The sequence below is a fragment of the Schistocerca gregaria genome, chromosome 3 (genome assembly GCF_023897955.1).
Source record: "Schistocerca gregaria isolate iqSchGreg1 chromosome 3, iqSchGreg1.2, whole genome shotgun sequence".
In the NCBI taxonomy this organism is placed as follows: domain Eukaryota; kingdom Metazoa; phylum Arthropoda; class Insecta; order Orthoptera; family Acrididae; genus Schistocerca; species Schistocerca gregaria.
Window position 1 is genome coordinate 637089642 of NC_064922.1, and position 21425 is coordinate 637111066.

Genomic DNA, 21425 nt, shown 5'->3' on the forward strand with positions numbered 1-21425 from the left:
AAGGCTAGAGATCGTTCTTGGTTCAATTTATAGGAAGTATCAGAAATTACTTATATGTGGTGACTTCAGTATTAATTTTGTGTGTGATTGTGCAACACAAATGATGTCGGCAGATCTCCTAAACTCATGTTATCTGATGCTTTCTGTGTTTTCAAACTAGGGTGCAGGGGAACAGTAGCACTGCCATAAACAATATTTTTATTCATTCTTCATTACTAGATGGCCATTCTGTTGGTAAAAGGGTGACTGTCCTTTCAGACCATGATGCACAAATTTTGGCACTAAAAGGCTTGTGTATTCAAACAAATGACACGTATAATTACAAACTATTTATAAAAGCTAATCCGACGGGAATAGAGAGTTTCCAAAACTTCGTTAAGGAACAAGAGTGGCACTATGTTTGTAGGGCCGATAACATAAGCGAGCAATATAATGCTTTCCTTAACACTTTTTTCATGTTCTTTGGGAGCTACTTTCCATAAGTACGTTCTAATCGGGGTAATAGCAGTAATAGGCAGTGTGGGTGGCTGGCTTGTCGCATAAATATATCATGTAGAACAAAGCGGGGATTATATCAAAACGTTAGAAGTTGTCGAAATCAAGCTACAGTAGGTCATTACAAACGGTATTTTAAAGTTCTTCAAAAAGTTATTAGGTAGGCAAAGAGTATGGTACGCAAATAGAATAGCTAAATTACGGGGTAAATTAAAACCATGTGGTCAGCTCTGAAGGAAACGTCTGGTCAGCAGCACAAGCTCAACGATATACAATAAGTTCGTAGTAAAAATATTTCTGTTACTGAAAAATCAGATATATGTACAATATTTAACATTCATTCTCTGAACATTGCTCGTGAATTAAATAAATACTTAGTTTCTACAGGGAATCTTTAGGTTGCTTTCCTACAACATTATTCATGTGGTCGTTCCAATTTAATTAATTCTAATTTCTAATCTCAAGTATGGATGAGTGCACACATTTAATATTTAGGTTCAACTGCCACATTTCTCGCAATACTGATCCCTTCCATCAATAATTTTGCAGTTACTTCTGATAACTTTACTATACCTTAAATGATTGCTTCATGAAACGCTACCAAGAAATATGACATCGATTGCTGTAACCGATATAGAGGAATAACTATAATCTAGACACGACCGAGATATAATAAATAAATGCTAATCGCATTTAGCTCCTACGAGTGTCCTTAAAATCAGGGTTAGGTTGCTCAACGATGTTCACACACTGATAAAGGATTCTGAAATAAGCAATGGCAAGCTATTTTACAGTGGGCGTATTTTGTTCCGATGCAATATGAGCTAGACATTAGTTCCATCTCACATTTCTAATTACATGACACTTCTAATTACATAATACGTTGTAACAATGGTCACCACACACAATGCTCACCGCAATCCAAAATGTGTCCGGCGCGGCTGACGCGAACGGAAATACAAGACGCGCTGTAAACCCATGTTATTGTTGTTGTAGTTTTCAGTGTTCAGTCCTGAGACTGGTTTTATGCAGCTCTCCATGCTACTATATCCTGTGCAAGCTTCTTCACCTCCCACTACCTACTGCAGCCTAAATCCGTCTGAATCTGCTTACAGTATTCATCTCTTGGTCTCCCTCTACGATTTTTACCCTCCACGCTGCCCTCCAGTAATAAATTGGTTATCCCTTGATGCCTCAGATCATGTCCTTCCAATCTATCCCTTCTTCTGGTCAAATTGAGCCACAAACTCCTCTTCTCCCAAATTCAGTTCAATACCTCCTCATTAGTTCATCATTCTTCTGCAGCACTGCATTTCGAAAGCTTCTATTCTCTTCTTGTCTAAACTATTTATCGTCCATGTTTCACTTCCATACATGGCTACACTCGATACAAATACTTACAGAAACGACTTACTAACACTAAAATCTATACTCGATGTTAACAAATTTCTCTTCTTCAGAAACGCTTTCCTTGCCATTGCCAGTCTACATTTTATATCCTCTCCACTTCGAACATCATCAGGTATTTTGCTCCCCAAATAGCAAAACTCCTTTACTACTTTAAGTGTCTCATTTCCTAATCTAATTCCCTCAGCATCACCCGAATTAATTCTGCTACATTCCATCAGCCTTGTTTTGCTTTTGTTGATGTTCATCTTATACCCTACTTTCAAGACACTGTCCATTCCGTTCAACTACTCTTCCAAGTCCATTGATATTTGTTACGAATCGGTAATGTTTTGCCGAGGGTCAACCCACGGCCGTGGGGACTCACTCAGCCGGTACGATACAACGTGTAGCTCACAGTTCTGTCCATACCCTGCTGACACTCAGCGCTAGCGACTTTGCTGCTATCGACCTGTGCGAGGCAAAAATATGTTGGGCGTTTGGTTAGTGATCGCGAACCCATTACAATCATCTGCAATCAATTTAGGAGGGACGCTCGTCTCCTAAATCGTTTATACAGATTAAGAAGAACAAAGGGCCTATAATCCTTTCCAGCGGAACGCCAGATATCTCTTTTACTTTACCTAAGTATCTTTTGTCAGTTATTACAAATTGTGACCTTTCAACACTAGGTAACCGGCCGCTCAACTGAGCGGATACTTACTTTTTTTATCTCATTTTGTTAGTTTTCGTTCGTTGCATCTGCTCGGGGCGGATATCGCAGGACATCGGTTTCAGTTCGTCGTTGCTCCATTCACTCACTTTTTTTTTATTACAGAGGGCAGCTAACCTTCTGACCGAACACACTGAGCTACAGCGCCGGCTTATTATTTTCTTTTATTTTTTAGTTGATCTCATTTTTTTCCATATTGTTCGTTTAATATGTTCGTGACGGACGTCCGACGACACCCGTTCGCGTTGTTCGTTAGTCCGTTCACTCAGTTTTTTTTATTACAGAGGCTAGCTAACCCCTCTGACCGAACACGCTGAGCTACTAGTAGGCGCTTGTTTCATTAGAAGCCGTTTGTGATGAACTGATTCCAAAGTTTTCTGCAAATCAGTTTGGGATCCCCTGTGTATAGCACTCATTACTTTTAGTGAATAAAGAGCTGGTTGCGTTTCAAAAGTACGATAATTTATTTGACCGTTCTGACTATGTGTCGGTACATGTCTTTTCTTCAGGGCAGTTCATAATGTTGGAACATATTATATGTTCCAAAATACTGCTGCACATCCGCGTTACTTATACCGGTCTGTAATTGAGCAAGTTGCTCCTGTTTCGCTTCAAGAGTATTGATGTGGTCTGTGCAACAATCGAGTCTGCAATATGTACCGGAGGCCTTGCCTTTATTAAGTGATAAGGTCTGCTTTGCTACACCAAGTATTTCTTCTTTGAGTTACTAATGTTCGCGGCTGTTCTTGTTTCGAATACTGGAGCGTCGACTTTTGTGAAGGAATCTATGATGTTGGTATTGCACGGTGAAGGAATTGATTGTCTTACCGCTGATGTACTTTATATTTTATAGATAACCAGAATCCCTATGAATTTTCTACCAGTTTTCCAAACGGAGTTTTCTAGTGCAACTTATTAAAAGCGTCTCGCATTGAAGTCCACGCTAAAAAAAACTGACTTCAGTAAAACGTCACCAGTCAGCATCACTAGTTTGATAGATTTTGTGTTGCTTTCAAATCCGAGTGCTTTTTTCGTTTCTCCTGCAACAGCTTTCTGCCCTATTTTGTGAACGATAGCGGATATGTTCCATCTCTTATTGATCTATAAGGTATAAATCTCTTCAGTTCCATCTATTACTGATTTATAAGGTGCATACCTCTTAATTACTGTCGCGCTTTTTTTACTTATGCCCCATGTGGCCTAGGCTTACTCAGTTTTGAGGGACTAGGTACTGTTTATTAGGATTCATCAAGTGAAATTTAATCAATTTAAGTTCCTCTGTAGACTGCGCTCATTAAATTATGAGAATAAACAGCTAGTTGTGTTTGTTACACGACAATGATATTACCTGTGAACTTTCCGACTATGTGTAAGCAGAAGTTTCGTTTCCTTTACAGGTAATTCATTATGTTTGAGCATAGTGCATGTTCGAAATTCCTTGTGCAAGTTGATATCCTTGATGCAGGTTTCAGCGGATTAGTCCTGTTTCATTTCTTGAGTATTTGTGTGACCAGTGCAACATTCCAGTATTTAGGTAAGGGTCTCCCGTCAGGAGATCGACTGCATATGGTTTCTAGCCATTAAGTTATTATACCGGCACACTCTGGAAGTAAATTCATTGGTATACAATCTGGACCGAAAAACTTGCATTTATTAAGAGATTTAACACGCTTTGCTACATGGAATACATCTACCTCGACTTACTCATGTTGACAGCTGTTCTTGATTCGAATTCTGCAATACTTGCTTTGTCTTTTTGGTTTATGAATTTCGGAATACTGCGTTTAGGAGCTCCGCTTCATTGTACGGTAACATTATCATTCGTACTTCACAATGATGGGAGTGATTGTATCTTACCGCTATTGTACTCAACATATTAGAATTTACACTTCCAGTGGGTTCCTGATGTAATTGTTCAAAACCATAATCTTCAATTCCCTGATTACATCTTTATTACAAAAGTAAGATCAAAGGGTATAACAAAATAGAGCAATAATAATTACATGTTGCGCACATTGTCAAATACTAAGTGTTCTGAAGGACAACACTGACCGGAAATCCGATGCTAAAGCTTTTCGACATTAGACCTCATTTCGTTAAAAATAACATACCGTATATACATTAAAAATTTCTTTTAAAAATTTTACGTCCTATTTCGGTTTTTGTATGTTCAACTTGCTGCTCAGAAACTGCAGCCCCAGGTATTTCTTTCAGTCCACTACACATGTATGTGGCACTGGGCAATCCAATGTTTCAAAGAACGTGACTGATGCAATCACAGTTCTAGACGTTAGATAAGATTTGATCCCTTGTCTCGAGAATTTATATCATTTCAGTAGTTATAGAATACCCACCTAAATAGACGATCAAACGTAACCTGTATTACGAAGCATAAGGCTTTGCCATCCAGCTGCTTATCGTTTGTGTAAACATTTACTTGAACCATTTGTACTTGAATATCAGTACAACGTATTGTATTTCTTTTTTTTTTACCGTAATTAAAACAAATCGAGCCATCAGTAAATTTACAATTCTGTTTCAAATTGCTGATGTCCCATTTACAGGCACTTATTTGTGCTAAACGCAACGGAGGTAAAGAAACTGTTACTTTCTGAAAAAAATAATTCCAATATGTCAGACACCAGCCGTTTGAAACAAAACCAGACAGTGGTACAAAGATAACCTGCCTGGAAAAATTTAGCCTGATTGATTGTAACTCAAATATCCTGCATGTGACAGCTCAGTGATTCTTTTCGCTTCCACACGGAGTTGCTTCGGGAATTTCCTGATTTCCTCAGCACGACAGGCAAAGAGAAAGCCTGGAAATGTACACTACGTAACAAAATTGTCAAAATAAAATATCTCTCACTTGGTACTTACAGTATTATGACACCAATGTCGCGAGTCTAATATACTCGTACAGAAAAACACCATCTTATAAATTCAACTCAAAGAAAAAACAGGGTCCTAGATACGTAACATAAACTTTAATATAAAGTGTTAGGCTGTATATACGGATGGCCACATCAAAACAAGACAGTAAAAAATTTACGATGTGCAGCTCGAATAACTCTGTCGGGCGGCATAGGTTTACATTACAGTTTTGTGGCGTACCACATGAGTGATTCATGGTACACGGAAGGATTTACAGACCAAACAGCGACTGAGAACAACGACAGTATTTTGTTTCCAAAAAGTGTCTCCGATATCTGTTCGAGTTAGACAATACGAAAATTAATCACTGAGGCAAATATTTACCAAGTAAAAATCACTACCACACTATATTAATTTTGTAGATGGAACGAAACCAACGTATATTAAGACCTACGCTAACTTCGGAAGAAAAATGGTCTTTCATCGCTTGGAACACAATGTTTTGTTCCCGAAGCGGAAAGTACGAAAGATGTAGAGCAGAATCCACATAGTCAAGTAGTACACGATACGGTATTAGCACATTAAGCAAAGATTATATTCCACTCCTTGCATTTTACTGTTAATAAGCGACGTACTTTGAAGGTTTATTTACACAACCAAGAGATGACTGTTTGTCATGGACGGAAATCATTAGTATCAACTACTTAATTTCCGTTTGCATACACTCCAAGAATAACAATCCCTGCAAGAATATCAGTTACTCGGATCCGATAAGATCGGATAGTGTCAAGTCTCTACCAAGAATCGATGACACTAGTCCATATATTCATGGAAGATGGTATCCCTGAGTGTATGTGGCATGAGAATTCACTCATACCACATTGTGAGTATGTCCTGTATTAACAAATAACAAAATATTTTCGCGTGACATTTAATGGCGTTTAATAATGTGGTCTGCATGTTGCATTGAATCGAAAATTTTCCTAATGTAAAACTTTGTCTGGTATGTCCGTCTACAACCTTCAGAAATGTGACATATAAACTGTAGGATAATGCCTACGATCATGTGAGAAATACCTGCTACCCCACAAGTACTATGATTTTTTTTTATTGGAAGCACTGATCTGAGTGATACTTAGTTTTGTTATCTTTCGAAATCAGTACACCACATGTATTTCTGATAAAATATGATTTTATATAGTGCAGTTAGACCTTTCGGTAAGTTCTTCAAGAGCCATGTGGACGCTATCTCTCCAAAAGTCTTTGCTTTATTTGTTTCTTTTATAGTGATCATTATACTCTCTTTGAGGAGGATTTCTTTTACCGGTTAAGAGCAATTATGTGTTAAAATTGCTACTAAATGTTTTACAAAGTAAAATAGTGACTACAAATGTTTGAAACTGATTATAAACTTTCAGTCGTCGGTGTCATCAACAATTCTCCTGACAGCTGGTAGCTGCATATTTAAACGATTATTTATTTGATGTTGGATGTACAGCATGCTCGGCAATGGACACAGTATACAATGAGTTGGGTGTAAAGGAAGTGAATGTGAGCTGAAATTTAGTGACAAGCGATGAGATTTCTGTGGAGGCGTCAATCGCGTTGCATACACTGTCTCTATTGAAAAGGCTCTCCGGACGCTTAGTCGTTTTGCTCGGCATAGCCACTCATTGGCGATGTATCACAGACCGTATTCACGATACGTGAGGGTCAGCCTGCATTCATCGAACAACTGGTGGCAGAGATTTCATCAGGGCTTGTGTACCAATAACGGATTCTCTATAATTCTATGAGTATGTTAGCCTCCGATTCATTCACTAATGATAACTATGGATGTCCTACGTTGGATGCTTTTATGACATCAATTCCTTTGACGAAGTGATTGACCCTGCATGTAGTTATTCCTAGGTCAAACATAACCCACACTTTTCATGCAACGTTTTAATAACCATAGCTTCCCGTCTCTGGCACAGCATATGAATACACGTTCGGTGTTTTAATTGTGTTAGATATTAGTCTGAAAGCTATTTTACAACGCAAAGTAGTCTTGTAGGGGCATAAACGCCCGTAAAATGTATTTTAATTTTTTTTCATGAACGTTAATAAATGGCTGCTAGCTCTGCGGCACTAAACTTTGAAAAAACAAAGAGTTTGAAGAGGTTTTCACACAGTCTACGTCTAAAATGTGACGAAAATCCGAATTGGTAGACAGTGTTAAATTCATGTGGTTACAAATTGATAGCAAATTAACTTGGGAGAAACATACTACAGGGCTGTCAACACTTCCAAGGAAATCTTTATATGCAATGCAGATTTCACCGTCATAGTTGATTCACTGTCTTTCCATAATGCTGTACAGGATTACTGTTTTGGTGTAATTCATCAGGCCAACAAAAACTTACGTTTCCCAATCGAAACCTGTGTAATATGAATAATTTTTGGTGTGAATTCAAGAACTTCCTTGAAACGCATGTTCAAAAAATTGGGTATACAATCTACAAATTATATCTCAAAGAGATTCCTATTCTTTTCAAACAAATTATTTAAGTCTGGAACTGGTTTCTACAAATAATGAGGTTTAAAATTGAGTTACATTGGCTGAGAAACATGAGAGTTATCCTGGAGCACATATTTCAATAAATGGTCAGCAGCCATAGAAGTTAACGTAGATTGTAAACTAAAGAGTGTGCACCGCTTGTGTTGGGACACAAAATCCTTTCCCAGAAGAACATTACTACTGTAGCACAGAATGACTAACGTAAGAACCAGGCTCATGTTCGACAGTGCAGTGCAAAGTGCTGCGATTTGCGTGTATTCTGTTAGTGTGAATTTCATGTGTTAAGTATACTAGTTATTACCCATTTCATTCCGAATCGCATTAAACTGTTTAGTGAAAAATAAGCACTTGCGACGTGAGTCTGCGTAATGTTCGTCACTGATTCAAGAGTCGCGCCTGAGGAATCGGCGGTATAACTTGTGGGAAAGACTGAAGTTGCTCCTTATGACGTAAGTTCGTAGCTGAAGTGCGGGCTCGCGTGCTTCGTCGTCAGTTCGCAGGCGAACTATACTGTATACATTTTAAGAGACGATTTAATGGATTTCTTAGAGATTAACTTCTTTTACTCCACTGACCATCTACTCTGGAGGAACAATTAGTAACTTCACTTGTGTTGAGTATTACAGACAAAATGTGATTTGCCGACTTACAACGCAATAATGTGGTCTGTGACAACAATTATAAAAGTTATTGCACTTCGTCCATATACGTCAACATATTCGGCATTAATTTCTAAATGAAATTATGTTTCCAATTTTTTCCTTTTTTCACATTCCACACAAGATCTATGGAGAAGGATAACATTAACACATCCATTTCGGAATATGTGTTACATGTCGTTGTTTGTATGATGTGTTGAACATCGCTGAAGATCTAACCGTGCAAGAGAAGCATATCTATATATAAACCTACTTATATGACGTCACAAGTACTAAACAGGTTCCCAAACAACCTGAATACACCTCGCATACTACAACGCAATAAGAAGTCTACTACTACGCAACGCTTTCCTTAACAATAACTATTATCATACTTCTTCAGTTTCAACATTTCACTAACAAGGAACAGCAACTTTATTTAAATTTCTTATAGCATATATTAACGGTTCTCTCAAGAGTTGCAGTATTTATTCGGCGACTAGTTTCGAAACCTTTCAGGTTTATCTTCAAGCCTGACATACTGAGGCTACAAAAACAGTACATACTTGTCAATGAATAGTGAATACAAAATGGTACTAAGATAAAATGTTCGACTGCAAAGGATATTAATTTTTTTTTTTTTAATAGGAACAGTGCCTGATCTTGATAATAATAATACAAGCTCTGTGAATGTTTACAGGGTAAATGCCACAGTCCACGCGTGCCTGGTACCAAGTCAGAGGCAAACAAGAGGTCAACATAGCAAACATCACCAGGAAAATTTCAGTGGCGCACTTCCACAGTCAATGATGTTGTCGTGTTCCAAAATGGGGATGCGTCTGAGCACCTTCATAAACCCTGACAGCAATACAGTGAATGACAACAACAAATGTGGAGATATTACGCAAATACCAATACTAATGTGACGTGTACCTGTTACATATTTGAACGGACGACGATTATTTATTGTTCGAGTGCGCGTCCGCGGCCAGTAGACACATCGAATTAAAATTAAAGTAGGAGGCACTGCAGTGCCTTTATTGACCAGTCACATATAATACAAAATACACTGAAATAAATCACATTTGTTGCTTCGTTACAAATTTTGCGTTGCACATGCTAATGGTTATCTTCCAAACGTATGCATATACATAGTTTATCTACATAAAACATTTAAAAAAAAAACACATATCGTATGTTCAGCCAGTAGGTACTGCAAAAAAACAGTTAGAGAGTCTTATAGCAACGAATCACTACTACATCACACCTTGCGCAACCATCTTGAAATCGTCTTGTCCTGTACTCAAAGTGCGTGTTAATGAAAGACTTGTTGTGAATTACAGAGGACGAATACTGAAGTATGGATTCTCAAGCATCTTACGTAATTCCAAACAATTTCGTGTTACTTGGCATCCATGCTGCATGATCAACTTTTGTAGTGCTCCTCTGATAACGCCACAGATACACACATCATGACCTGGTATAATTTACTAACTAGACATGCTAATCCAATTACAGATGCGCTAAAAGCTCTCCTACGAAACATTGTTTCAAATTCAAACATCGTGATCCAACATGTCTGTTCCCTGATATGCGCCTGTAATTACAGATTCCGCTCAACGTATGTGATGTCTATTACAAAGCGCTCTGGCGCGAACCATTGAGCTCCGTGTCATGCAGTGCGCAGTACGTTCCTGTTTATTCGCTCTGAGATCATCATAGACTATTTTGGGCACCTAACGCAGTAATTAAAATTGAAACGGCCAATGTATGTAGCCTGTATGCAAAAACCGACATATTCTCAGCTCCAAATGAAATAAAATAAAAGTAAAATCAAAATTAATAAAATTTAAATGTCAAGAAATATAATTGTCTATGAAAAGCATGACACAATTCTGTATTGTAACTTCGTATTCATTCCGAACTGTTTCTGTCTTAAAGCATTATCCAGGGAATGTATGAACGTCAAACAGATATAAAACAAAAATGTAAAGACGTGCAAAGTCCTAAAACAAGTGTGCGTAACCAATTGTTACTTAATCTTCACAAATTAACAATAAAAAATCTGTCGCGAGGCAACAAAAGAAGTGAGGAAAAACCATAATGATGACAAAGTTTGTAAGACAAATATTATTTGCTATACCACATGCATTCTCTTTCCTGATATTTGAAAGATTCTCTAATGAAGCATTCTTGAGATTGGATAATTGTTGCTACTTTTTTACACCTTCGGGCATAGATAACAGAAATAAGTCTACGGTACACAAAAGCAAACTACAATGTCTTCATGACCCATCAATCAAATATCCTCTAGTACTCTTTACAGTTCGCGAAATATAAATTAAACATTGAACATTAAATTATCAATCGGCACCTAATTTCTGTACATGACTTCAAGCTTCATTCAAACATGCAACAAAAAATAAACAAAATGTTTCTCTGAGCTCTTTTATTCCTTAATTGTAGGCAAACTACATAGAAAAATATTTACGTTTCTTTCTTTTTCTTTTTAATTTTTAAATTTTGTGCAGAAGGCATTAAATACAATACATTTAAATATCAACTGGTATTCTATTATTGTCAAAAGTATATAGATTACGAGAAAGCAGAGAACTTTCCATTTATGCTGTGATTTGCCTGATGAGTGAATGCTTCAAAATATAAGTAGCTGCATGTCTTGCTACTACTCTCGCGAGATGCGTTCTCTAACGCACCGCTCGACAGCTTCCCTGCATTTTTCTTGCATTGACTTTGACAACGGCTTTGAAAACAACATTGTTGCACCAGCCAGTTGTTCGTAACGGACGGCAGAACCATTGTAATACATATAGTTGTGCTTCTTAACGTAATCAACGGCAGGCTACATTGTTTCTGCCGAATGTCGGACTTTCGATTGATATGAAGTGATGGCAATCTCTTGCGATCACGATGATGCCTGCATACGGAATCTTGCTCTGAATTTTCTAAACTATTTTAGGTGCGACATGAAGTCACGTAGTAGGATTATGTCTTTAGTAAAACTTGTAACGCTGCTGAATAGGTAGCTAGAAGAAAGTTTCTCACTTGTTGATCAGTACTTCACGCTTCTTGACATGTTCATCACTCCTTACAATTCGAAAATTATAAGTTAAATATTGAACTTTAAGACCTTAATCGGCATCTAACTTGCTGTACATGACTTCCGTTATATCTTACATGACATCGTGATGCGTATGAAGAATTCGAGCTTAGACGTGATTATTTAAACTCTAAACATGTCAATACGTGTGCACTACTGAACACCAAATGAAACAACTTTTTCTAATGACCCAATAGTTGTGTTAGAAGCTATAAAAATCTATTTTTACTTGGCTTCTGCTCGAGTACGTCGTCCGTGGTTTGTGGGAAGTAACAGATGACCGCTTTTTGCCTTGTTTTGATTACTCCGTGATACTTTTGGATGTTGATAAATGTGTGGAATAACGCAAGATGACACTTCTAGGGAGGACAAGTCAGTGAAGAGAGACAGTATTTCGTGCTACTCCATTTAGTACGCGTTGATTGAGAAGGAATGCGCTGACCCATCAATTACTGATAGCATCTTGTGCATAATTTTCCATAGTCATCCTAAGATGTATTATTATCTACCAACAACTTACGAAGCCTACTGTTATCTACACGCGGTAACAAAAGCTGTCGAAAGATTTGGCAATCGCAAAAACAGCACGTCGGAAAAGTGTCAGTGTCTGGTAAGAATTTTGTCAGTATACTTTCAAGTAAATTCGCGCTCCTGGAAGATAATTTCCCTTCTTAGTCCGTCTCAACGGTCTTCTATTCCTTCAACGTTGCGGAAAGCCTTCCTCGTGTAAGTAGTCTGAATGTTGGAAGCGCTATAGACTTTGTTAATATCGCTGATGGCGCTCTGCGACATCGCCAATAGATTCTGTAAACGGAGTAGCAGTTAGCAAGTGGAGAGAGAAGCGGATGGACACGCTTTCTCTTATTGGAGACTCTGTGATGGTAGGTAATGTAAAGTCGGATGAAATTTCTTACAAGAAAGATGCAAGGAATGGTATGATAATGGAGGTGTGGTTGATTACGTTTGGGTAGTGGAATTATTGCAAAGAATATAATTTTTGGGACTGTATGTCACATGAATAAGATAAAATTTTCTAAATATTTTGTTTACTCTACAACAAAATCGTTCATTTGATAACCATATGCTTCCTCGTAGTTAACGTCTATATTAGTTAGACTCTTTTTATTTAGCTGGCCATTGTTGCTATTTGCTGTAATTTGTGTAGTTGGTGTAACGATGTTTTGTGAGGTAAGTGACTTATAAGAAAGAACGGGGGTTTCCACTACCGGTATTAATGATTTAAATGAGTTTAGGTAATTAACTGAGTTGGAAGTAGTTCGACATTTCTTTAATTTCATATTTTTTTTAAGATTTGTGATTTTGTTAAGATTTCTTGCAATTCGGGCCATTGTTTTGTGTTAATTATTGCAAGTCATGTTGTCAATGTACAGCACTGAGATTACGTTGGGCTTGTACAGTAAAGCTTTCTCAAAACTGAATCGCCTGAGACGAAAATAATTTTCGAAATTGGACAAGTTTCCCAATTACACAGAACTCAATGAGCTACGTAAAATTTGTCAGGTATCATGTTCAGAAGTAGAGTAAAATTATTTAATTGTGCATTTACCCGTATTTACGTACCTTTACCCCAGGACTGTAGATGTTCATTTACTGTATAATGGACAAGAGAACACTGGACTATTACACTAATTCATAAATAACACAAAATTTCTATGCTTTTACTTGAACTTTAAACTGTTTTTTTTAATTGTATGTACATGCATATTATTTCCATGTTTATTTGGGTTACGTTTCACTCTTTTCGTCACATATGAAGGAGGGAAACTTGTTTCAATTTTCTGTTCACAGTTTTCTTTTCGGCAATATTTTTGCGCCATGCAATATTTCCAACAAGTTGGGAGTTTGCTGAAAATAGCAGAACATCGTTTACCGTATTAAGTTTTCTAGGGACATCATTTTCGTCCTTCTTTCTTCGTTTTTCTTCATAATTCTCTGTGTTCTGGATTGCTATTAAATCTGTTATTGAATTGAAAGTGGAGTGAGTTGACAGAAAGTCATCACTTCAAGTAAAGATCATCTGCACTAAATGAAATATTTCGCATTTTCAATTTTCTTTAACTTCGATGGCTACAGAAGTGTCTTGTTCTTGACCCCAAAACCCCACTTTGTAGGAAGCAATAGGTGACTGTTTCGGACTTTATTTCCTTTACTACCAAGCCAATCCAATTTATCACATTCAGGACAGAAAGTGACCGTGCAAGAGCAAACGCACTTACGGCCTCTTCAATATTAAGAATAAGACGTTGCATCAGTCATCGCCTATACTAACACTCGAATATGTAAATAGCCCCATGGTCAATGGGTAGTGTGAGGCTGGTTGAACCCGAAGCGAACGAAGCCAATTTGACGTTTGATAACGTTACTTTCGGGTGACAGGTTGCATTGTGTAGCAAAAGGAGAACTTGTGATTTCCTTTTTTCTTTTGGTCTTTGAAAGAGCCAAACTATTCCTTCTTAAGACCACTCACCATCCACTCCTCTTTATTGCTTCGCCATGTGACTAGAGGCTAACTGACATCAATTTTTTTGAAACAACGTGGTTGTGGTTCCTTTCCAATCACCGGTGGCTTCTCCAATTCACTTAACATGTTTCCACACAGCAGTACAGTGAGTCTTTCCTTGGACATTTTTTCAATGGAGCACTTTTCATCCTTGAGATTTTGAAGGCACCGTGCGATAAAAGAGTCCCGTTTCAGTGGTATTGAACGCGTCTTTCGGGTCACCACTCACTTCGACAGAATAGTCTTCCACTCTGTTGCAACACTTTCCTGCACATTCTTAGCTTCCTCACACACCTCATTCCACATGATGTTGTGTCTAGCTTTGGAACTGTCCAGCCAGCCTATGGATATCTTAAACTCCCTAATTCCAAGCTCTTTAGCGACTTTGTGCCTCACTCTGCCAACGGCCATAGCATGTTGACTACACCGGTTCTCCTCCGTTCACCGAAGTTCAGCAACATCTGTCCCGATTAGCACTTGGATGGTTGACCGCTTGGGAACACCGGGTGCTGTTGGTTCCCCTTCATTACCGAGCGAGGTGGCGCAGTGATTAGCACACTGGACTCGCAATCCGGAAGACGATGGTTTAATCCCGCGTCTCTCCATCCTGATTAAGGTTTTCCGTGTTTTCCCTAAATTGTTCCAGACAAATGTGGGGGTGGTTCCTTTCTAAGGGCACGGTCGAGTTCCTTGCGCGTCCTTCCCCATCCTATGAGACCGATGACCTCGCTGTTTGGTCTCTTTCCCCAAAACAACCCAACCCTCTGTCTGCTACATGGGTCCTGATAATGACAAGTTCTTTGCCCACGCACTTACTACTTCGTTAATTTATTCATTTTCTTTCTTCTTCGCCTTCCTTTTCATCTGCCCGTTTCCTTTCATCCATTCGTCCCGAATCTTATCCTTGTTTCTTAAAGTCTCATAAATTTGTGTTTTACCATATTTGAAACGCAGCTCTTGCACAGACACCGATGACTTCGCTGTTTGGTCTCTTTCCCCAAAACAACCCAACCCTCTCTCTTCTGCATGGGTCCTGATAATAACAAGTTCTTTGTCCGCGTACTTACTACTTCGTTAATTTATTCATTTTCGTTCTTCTTCGCCTTCCTTTTCATCTGCCCGTTTCCTTTCATCCATTCGTCCCGAATCTTATCATTGTTTCTTAAAGTCTCATAAATTTGAGTTTTACCATACTTGAAACGCAGCTCTCGCACAGAGAGTTTGTCTGCCTCACTCGCCTCGATTGCACTAATCTTTTCGTTACGTGGTAACGACACATACCATTTGTTCGACATCGTGTTACTGTATCTCTTGAAGTGCTACTAATCAACACAAACTGGTAGAAAACAATGACCTTGCCGGATAAAACCATTGTTTAACTGAGCAATACCAACCTCTTTCACTGCCCACATTGCAGCACTGTGTTGGTGGATGCGCAACGATGTTTCTGTATGCGCCGGCGTTCTGGAATAGTGAGGAAAACGAGAAAGACGACAAAGAGAGCGCTGACGAACATCGTTTCCTTTGATGTACTGTTCCAACTCTGAGCGTAACTTATTCGATGTTGCACAGAGCGGCGCAGTTTTAGGTTCACACCAGCCGCGCAGCGCTGCGCTGGACCTCTTTGCTTTCTGACAGTTAAATATCACACCATGTACACGAATATACTCTGCAAATCGCACTTTTCCACCTTTACAATAATTCTCTGTTATTCCACTCTTGAATAGCGCGCGGAAAATACTAACACCTATATCTCTCCCTGCGAGCTCTGATTTCTCTTATTTTATTATGATGATCGTTTCTCCCTGTAGGTCGGCGTCAGTAACATATTTTCGCATTCGGAGGAAAAAGCTGGTAACTGAAATTTCGTGAGAAAATTCCGCCGCACGAAAGAGGCTTTGTTTTAATGGTGTACACCCCTAATCCGGTAGCATGTCCGTGACACTCCAGTATTTCACGATAATACAACACGTGCTGCTGTTCTCTGAACTTTTTCGATGTACTCCGTCAATCCTACCTGATAAGGATTCCACACCACGCAGTAGTAATCTAAAGGAGGACGGACGAGAGTAGTGTAGGCAATCTGCTTCATAGATCTGATACATTCCCTAAAACTGCCAATAATACGGTCTTCGGTTCGCCTTCGTCGCAACATTTTCTATGTGTTACTTGCAATTTAAATTGTTCTTAATCGTAGTTCCTAGGTGTTTAGCAGAATTAACGGCATATGTTTTTAACTGACTTATCGTGTAACCGAAGTTTAATGGATTCCTTTTAGCGCTCATGTTAATCACCTCACACTTTTAATTATTTAGTGTCAATTGCCAATTTTCGCTACATGTAGATATCTTTTCTAAATTGTTTTCGAGTTTGCTTTCATCTTCTGATGAGCTGACTAGAAGATAAACGACAGCATCATCTGCAAGTGAATTGAGACGGCTGCTCAGAGTGTCTCCTAAATCATTTGCATGCATAAGAGACAGCAGAGCGCTTACGAAACTATCTTGGGGCACGCCAGAAAGCACTTTGTTTTACTTGATGACTTTCCATCAACCACGACGAACTGCGACCTCTCTGACAGGAAAATATGAATTCAGTCACATAAGTGACGTGATATTCTATAAGCACGCAATTTCACTAAAAGCCGCTTATGTGGTACAGTGACAAAAACCTTTTGGAAATCCTGAGTTAATTTGAAATCTCTTGTCAAGAGTACTCAAGACTTAGTAAAGAGATAGTGTCACAAGACCGATTTTTTCTAAATCTGTGTTGACTGTACGTCAACAGACCGTTCTCTTCGATGTAACTTGAAAATCCTGCTGCATATCGAAGTCAATGATATGGGCTATTAATTTAGTGGGTCACTCCTACGACCTTTGTTGAATATTGGTGTGGCCTGTGCAACATTCTAGTCTTTGGTAGGGATCCTTCGTCAAGGGAGCGGTTGTATATGATTGTTAAGTATGGATATATAGCATCAGTGTACTCTTAACCTGATTGGTATACAGTCTGGACCAAAGACTTGCTCCTATTGATTTAAAAATGCCTCACTGCTCCGAGGACATCTACTTCTAATAGACGCATGTTGGCATCCGTTCTTGGTTCGAGTTCTAAAATATTGACTTCGTCTTCTCTGGTGAAGAAATTTCGGAAGGCTGTGTTTAGTAAATCTGCTTACGTAGTACTGTCGCACAGAGAAGCCACTGACTGTGACTTACTGCTAGCATACTTTACAAACGACCAGAAACACTTTAGATTTTCTTCTAGGTTTTAAGATAAAGTTTCTTTGTGGAAATTATTATAAGCATATCGCATTGACGTCCGTGCTAAATTTCGAGTTTCTGTAAAAATTTTCAACCTTGGAGATTTCGCGTTCGTTTGAGTTTGGGATGCTCCTAGTTGTTACTGTAAGAATGTTGTGGCCCGTTTTATATACCAAGGGGATCAGATTGGTCTTTTGTTAATTTATTTGGCATAAATTTCTCTATTTTCTGCAGACTCTAAATCTTTAAATTCAAGTCGCACCTGGTCTACACTTACATTGTTAATTTGGAATGAGTGGAGATTGTCTCTCAGGAAGGCATAAAGAGAATATATGTCTACAATTATGAATAGGTATATTTTTTTATTTTTCGAAGATTTTGGGGTTAATATATTCAATCGTGATATGACAACCCGTGTATCCGTTTTGACGATCGTTATTAGCTCGGCATTATTTATTGCTAAGAGGTCAAGTGTGTTTTCACAACAATTTACTATTCGCCTGGCCACATGAACTCAAAATAATTTTCAGATAATACGCTGAGCACAATTTCGGGTGATGTTTTCTGCATAGCTCCGGAACAAAATATGTATTTTTGCCAACGTAGCGAGGGTAAATTACAGTCACCACTAACTATAATTTTACGAGTCGGGGACGTATTTGATATTAAATTCAAGTTTTCTTCGAACCTTTCAGCAATTGTATCTTCTGATGGTCGGTAAAAGTATCGAATTATCATTTTATTCCGGTTGCCAGCATTGGCCTCTGCTCATACTAACTCAGAGGAACTGTGTACTTCAGTTTCACGACTGTGTGTAGCCTACCCTTTGGGAACACCGTGAGGGCGTTCGCAAAAATTTCGGCTGAACTTATCTCCAGCTTTAGCCAGGTTTCAGTACCTATAATGATCTGAGCATCAGTGCATTAGCGCTTTGAGCTCTGGTACTTCCCCAACACAGTTATGACGATTTAAAACTGTGATACCGATGGTTCCTTTATCAAATTACTCATAGTTTCTACATACATCGTCTAAGACTGGAGCCCTTTTTGTATTTCCCCGAGACCCTCAACCTAATGAAAGGGCCAAAAAACCGCAAGGCGAGGAGTATGCAGCTTCCGTGTTCGGAGAACCGTCTGAGCCTCTGTCTCAGACTCTCCACTCCTTTCTGTATCAAAGGTCTGCAAACGGTCATGTCGACTATGCTCCAAATGGTGAGCTCTACTTTCATCTCACATGCAAGGCTGTAAGCCTTCACAACTTCTGTTACCCGCTTGAAACTCGCGAGATTCTCTTCTACATCTACATCTACATCGATACTCCGCAAGCCACCTGACGGTGTTTGGCGGAGGGTACTCTGAGTACCTGTATCGGTTCTCCCTTCTATTCCAGTCTCGTATTGTTCGTGGAAAGAAAGATAATCGGTACGCTCTAATCTCTCTGATTTTCTCCTCATGGTCTCTTCGCGAGATATACGTAGGAGGGAGCAATATACTGCTTGACTCTTCGGTGAAGGTATGTTCTCAAAAGTTTAACAAAAGCGCTGCTCTCCGTTGGATCTTCTCTATCTCTTCTATCAACCCTATCTGGTACGGATCCCACACTGCTGAGCAGTATTCAAGCAGTGGGCGAACAAGCGTTCTGTAACCCACTTCCTTTGTTTTCGGATTGCATTTCCTTAACATTCTTCCAATGAATCTCAGTCTGGCATCTGCTTTATTGACGATCAACTTTATATGATCATTCCATTTTAAATCACTCCTAATACGTTATCACAGATACTTTATGGAATTAACTGCTTCCAGTTGCTGACCTGGTATTTTGTAGCTAAATGATAAGGGATATATGTTTATATGTATTCGCAGCACATTACAGTTGTCTACATTGAGATTTAATTGCCATTCTCTGCACCATGCGTCAAATCGCTGCAGAACCTCCTGCATTTCAGTACAATTTTCCATTGTTACAACCTCTCGGTACAACACAGCATCATATGCATAAAGTCTAAGTGAAATTCCGATGTCATCCACAAGGTCATTTATGTATATTGTGAATAGCAACGATCCTATGACACTCCCCTGCGGCACACCTGAAATCACTGTTACTTCGGAAGACTTCTCTCCATTGAGATTGACATGCTGCGTTCTGTTATCTAGGAACTTCTCAATCCAATCACGCAACTGGTCTGATAGTCTATATTCTCCTACTTTGTTCATTAAACGACTGTGGGGAACTGTATCGAACGCCTTGCGGAAGTCAAGAAACACGGCATCTACCTGTGAACCCGCGTCTAAGGCCCTCTGAGTCTCGTGGACGAATAGCTCGAGCTGGGTTTCACACGACCGTCTTTTTCGAAACCCATGCTGATTCCTACAGAGTAGATTTCTATTCTCCAGAAAAGTCAGTATACTCGAACATAATACGTGTTCCAAAATTCTACAACTGATCGACCTTAGAGATATACGTCTACAGTTCTTCTCATCTGTTCGACGTCCCATCTTGAAAACGGGGATGAACTGTGCCCTTTTCCAATCCTTTGGAACGCTACGCGCTTCTAGAGATCTACGCTACACCGCTACAAGAATGGGGGCAAGTTCCTTCGCGTACTCTGTGTAAAATCGAACTGGTATCCCATCAGGTCCAGTGGCCTTTCCTCTTTTGTGCGATTTTAATTGTTTCTCTGGCCCTCTGTCGTCACTTCGATATCTACCATTTTGTCATCTGTGCGACAATCTAGAGAAGGAACTACAGTGCAGTCTTGCTCTGTGAAAAAGCTTTGGAAAAAGACATTTAGTATTTCGGCCTTTAGTCTGTCATCCTCTGTTTCAGTACCATTTTGGTCACATAGTGTCTGGACATTTTGTTTTGATCCACCTAGCGCTTTGACATAAGACGAAAATTTCTTACGATTTTCTGCCAAGTCAGTACACAGAACTTTACTTTCGAATTCATTGAATGACTCTCGCATAGCCCTCCTCACACTACATTTCGCTTCGCATAATTTTTGTTTGTCTCCAAAGTTTTGGCTATGTTCATGTTTTCTGTGAAGTTCCCTTTGCTTCCGCAGGAGTTTTCTAATTCAGTTGTTATACCACGGTGGCTCTTTTCCATCTCTTATGATCTTGCTTGGTACATACTCATCTAACGCATATTGTACGATGGTTCTGAACTTTTATCCACTGATCCTCAACACTATCTGTACTTGAGACAAAACTTTTGTGTTGAGCCGTCAGGTACTCTGTAATCTGCTTTTTGTAAATTCTGCTAAACAGAAAAATCTTCCTACCTTTTTTAATATTTCTATTTTCGGCTGAAATCATCGATTCCGTAACCGCTTTATCATCGCTGATTCCCTGTTGTGCGTTAACTGTTTCAAATAGTTCGGGTCTGTTTGTCACCAGAAGGTCTAATATGTTATCGCCGCGAGTCGGTTATCTGATTAACTGCTCAAAGTAGTTTTCAGATGAAACACTTAAAAAAAAAATTCAATGTATTCTTTGTCCCTGCCACCCATTATGAACGTTTAAGTCTCCAGTCTATATCCGGCTAATTAAAATCTCCATTGAGAACTATTACATGGTCGGCTTCTGATACAAAGTGACACATATAATTGGTACCGGTGTGAGCTACCATTTGAAACTGTGCTCTTCAGGCATTCGGAAGACCCTTTGAACGTCTGGAATGACTCCATCCGGTATGAACACGGAGTGCACATTAGCTTTCTGTCCTTCCTTGGTAGCCATGTCCCTAAGGGGCCCCATAGCGTGCCTAAGATTGGAGCTCCCAGCTAGCAATAAATCCGCCATTTGTAAGTGCCCAGACCTTGCAGACTCAGAGGTT

The 21425-nt window shown here is 39.1% G+C and overlaps 1 protein-coding gene and 1 pseudogene across 2 annotated transcripts in view; one reads left to right on the forward strand and one right to left on the reverse strand.

Annotated features, from left to right (window-relative positions):
- LOC126355975 (dipeptidase 1-like) overlaps positions 1–21425 on the reverse strand; it is a 746627-nt gene that overhangs the window by 591982 nt on the left and 133220 nt on the right. The gene's annotated exons all lie outside the window — the stretch shown is intronic.
- On the forward strand, positions 14725–14843 carry LOC126356719 (5S ribosomal RNA; annotated as a pseudogene).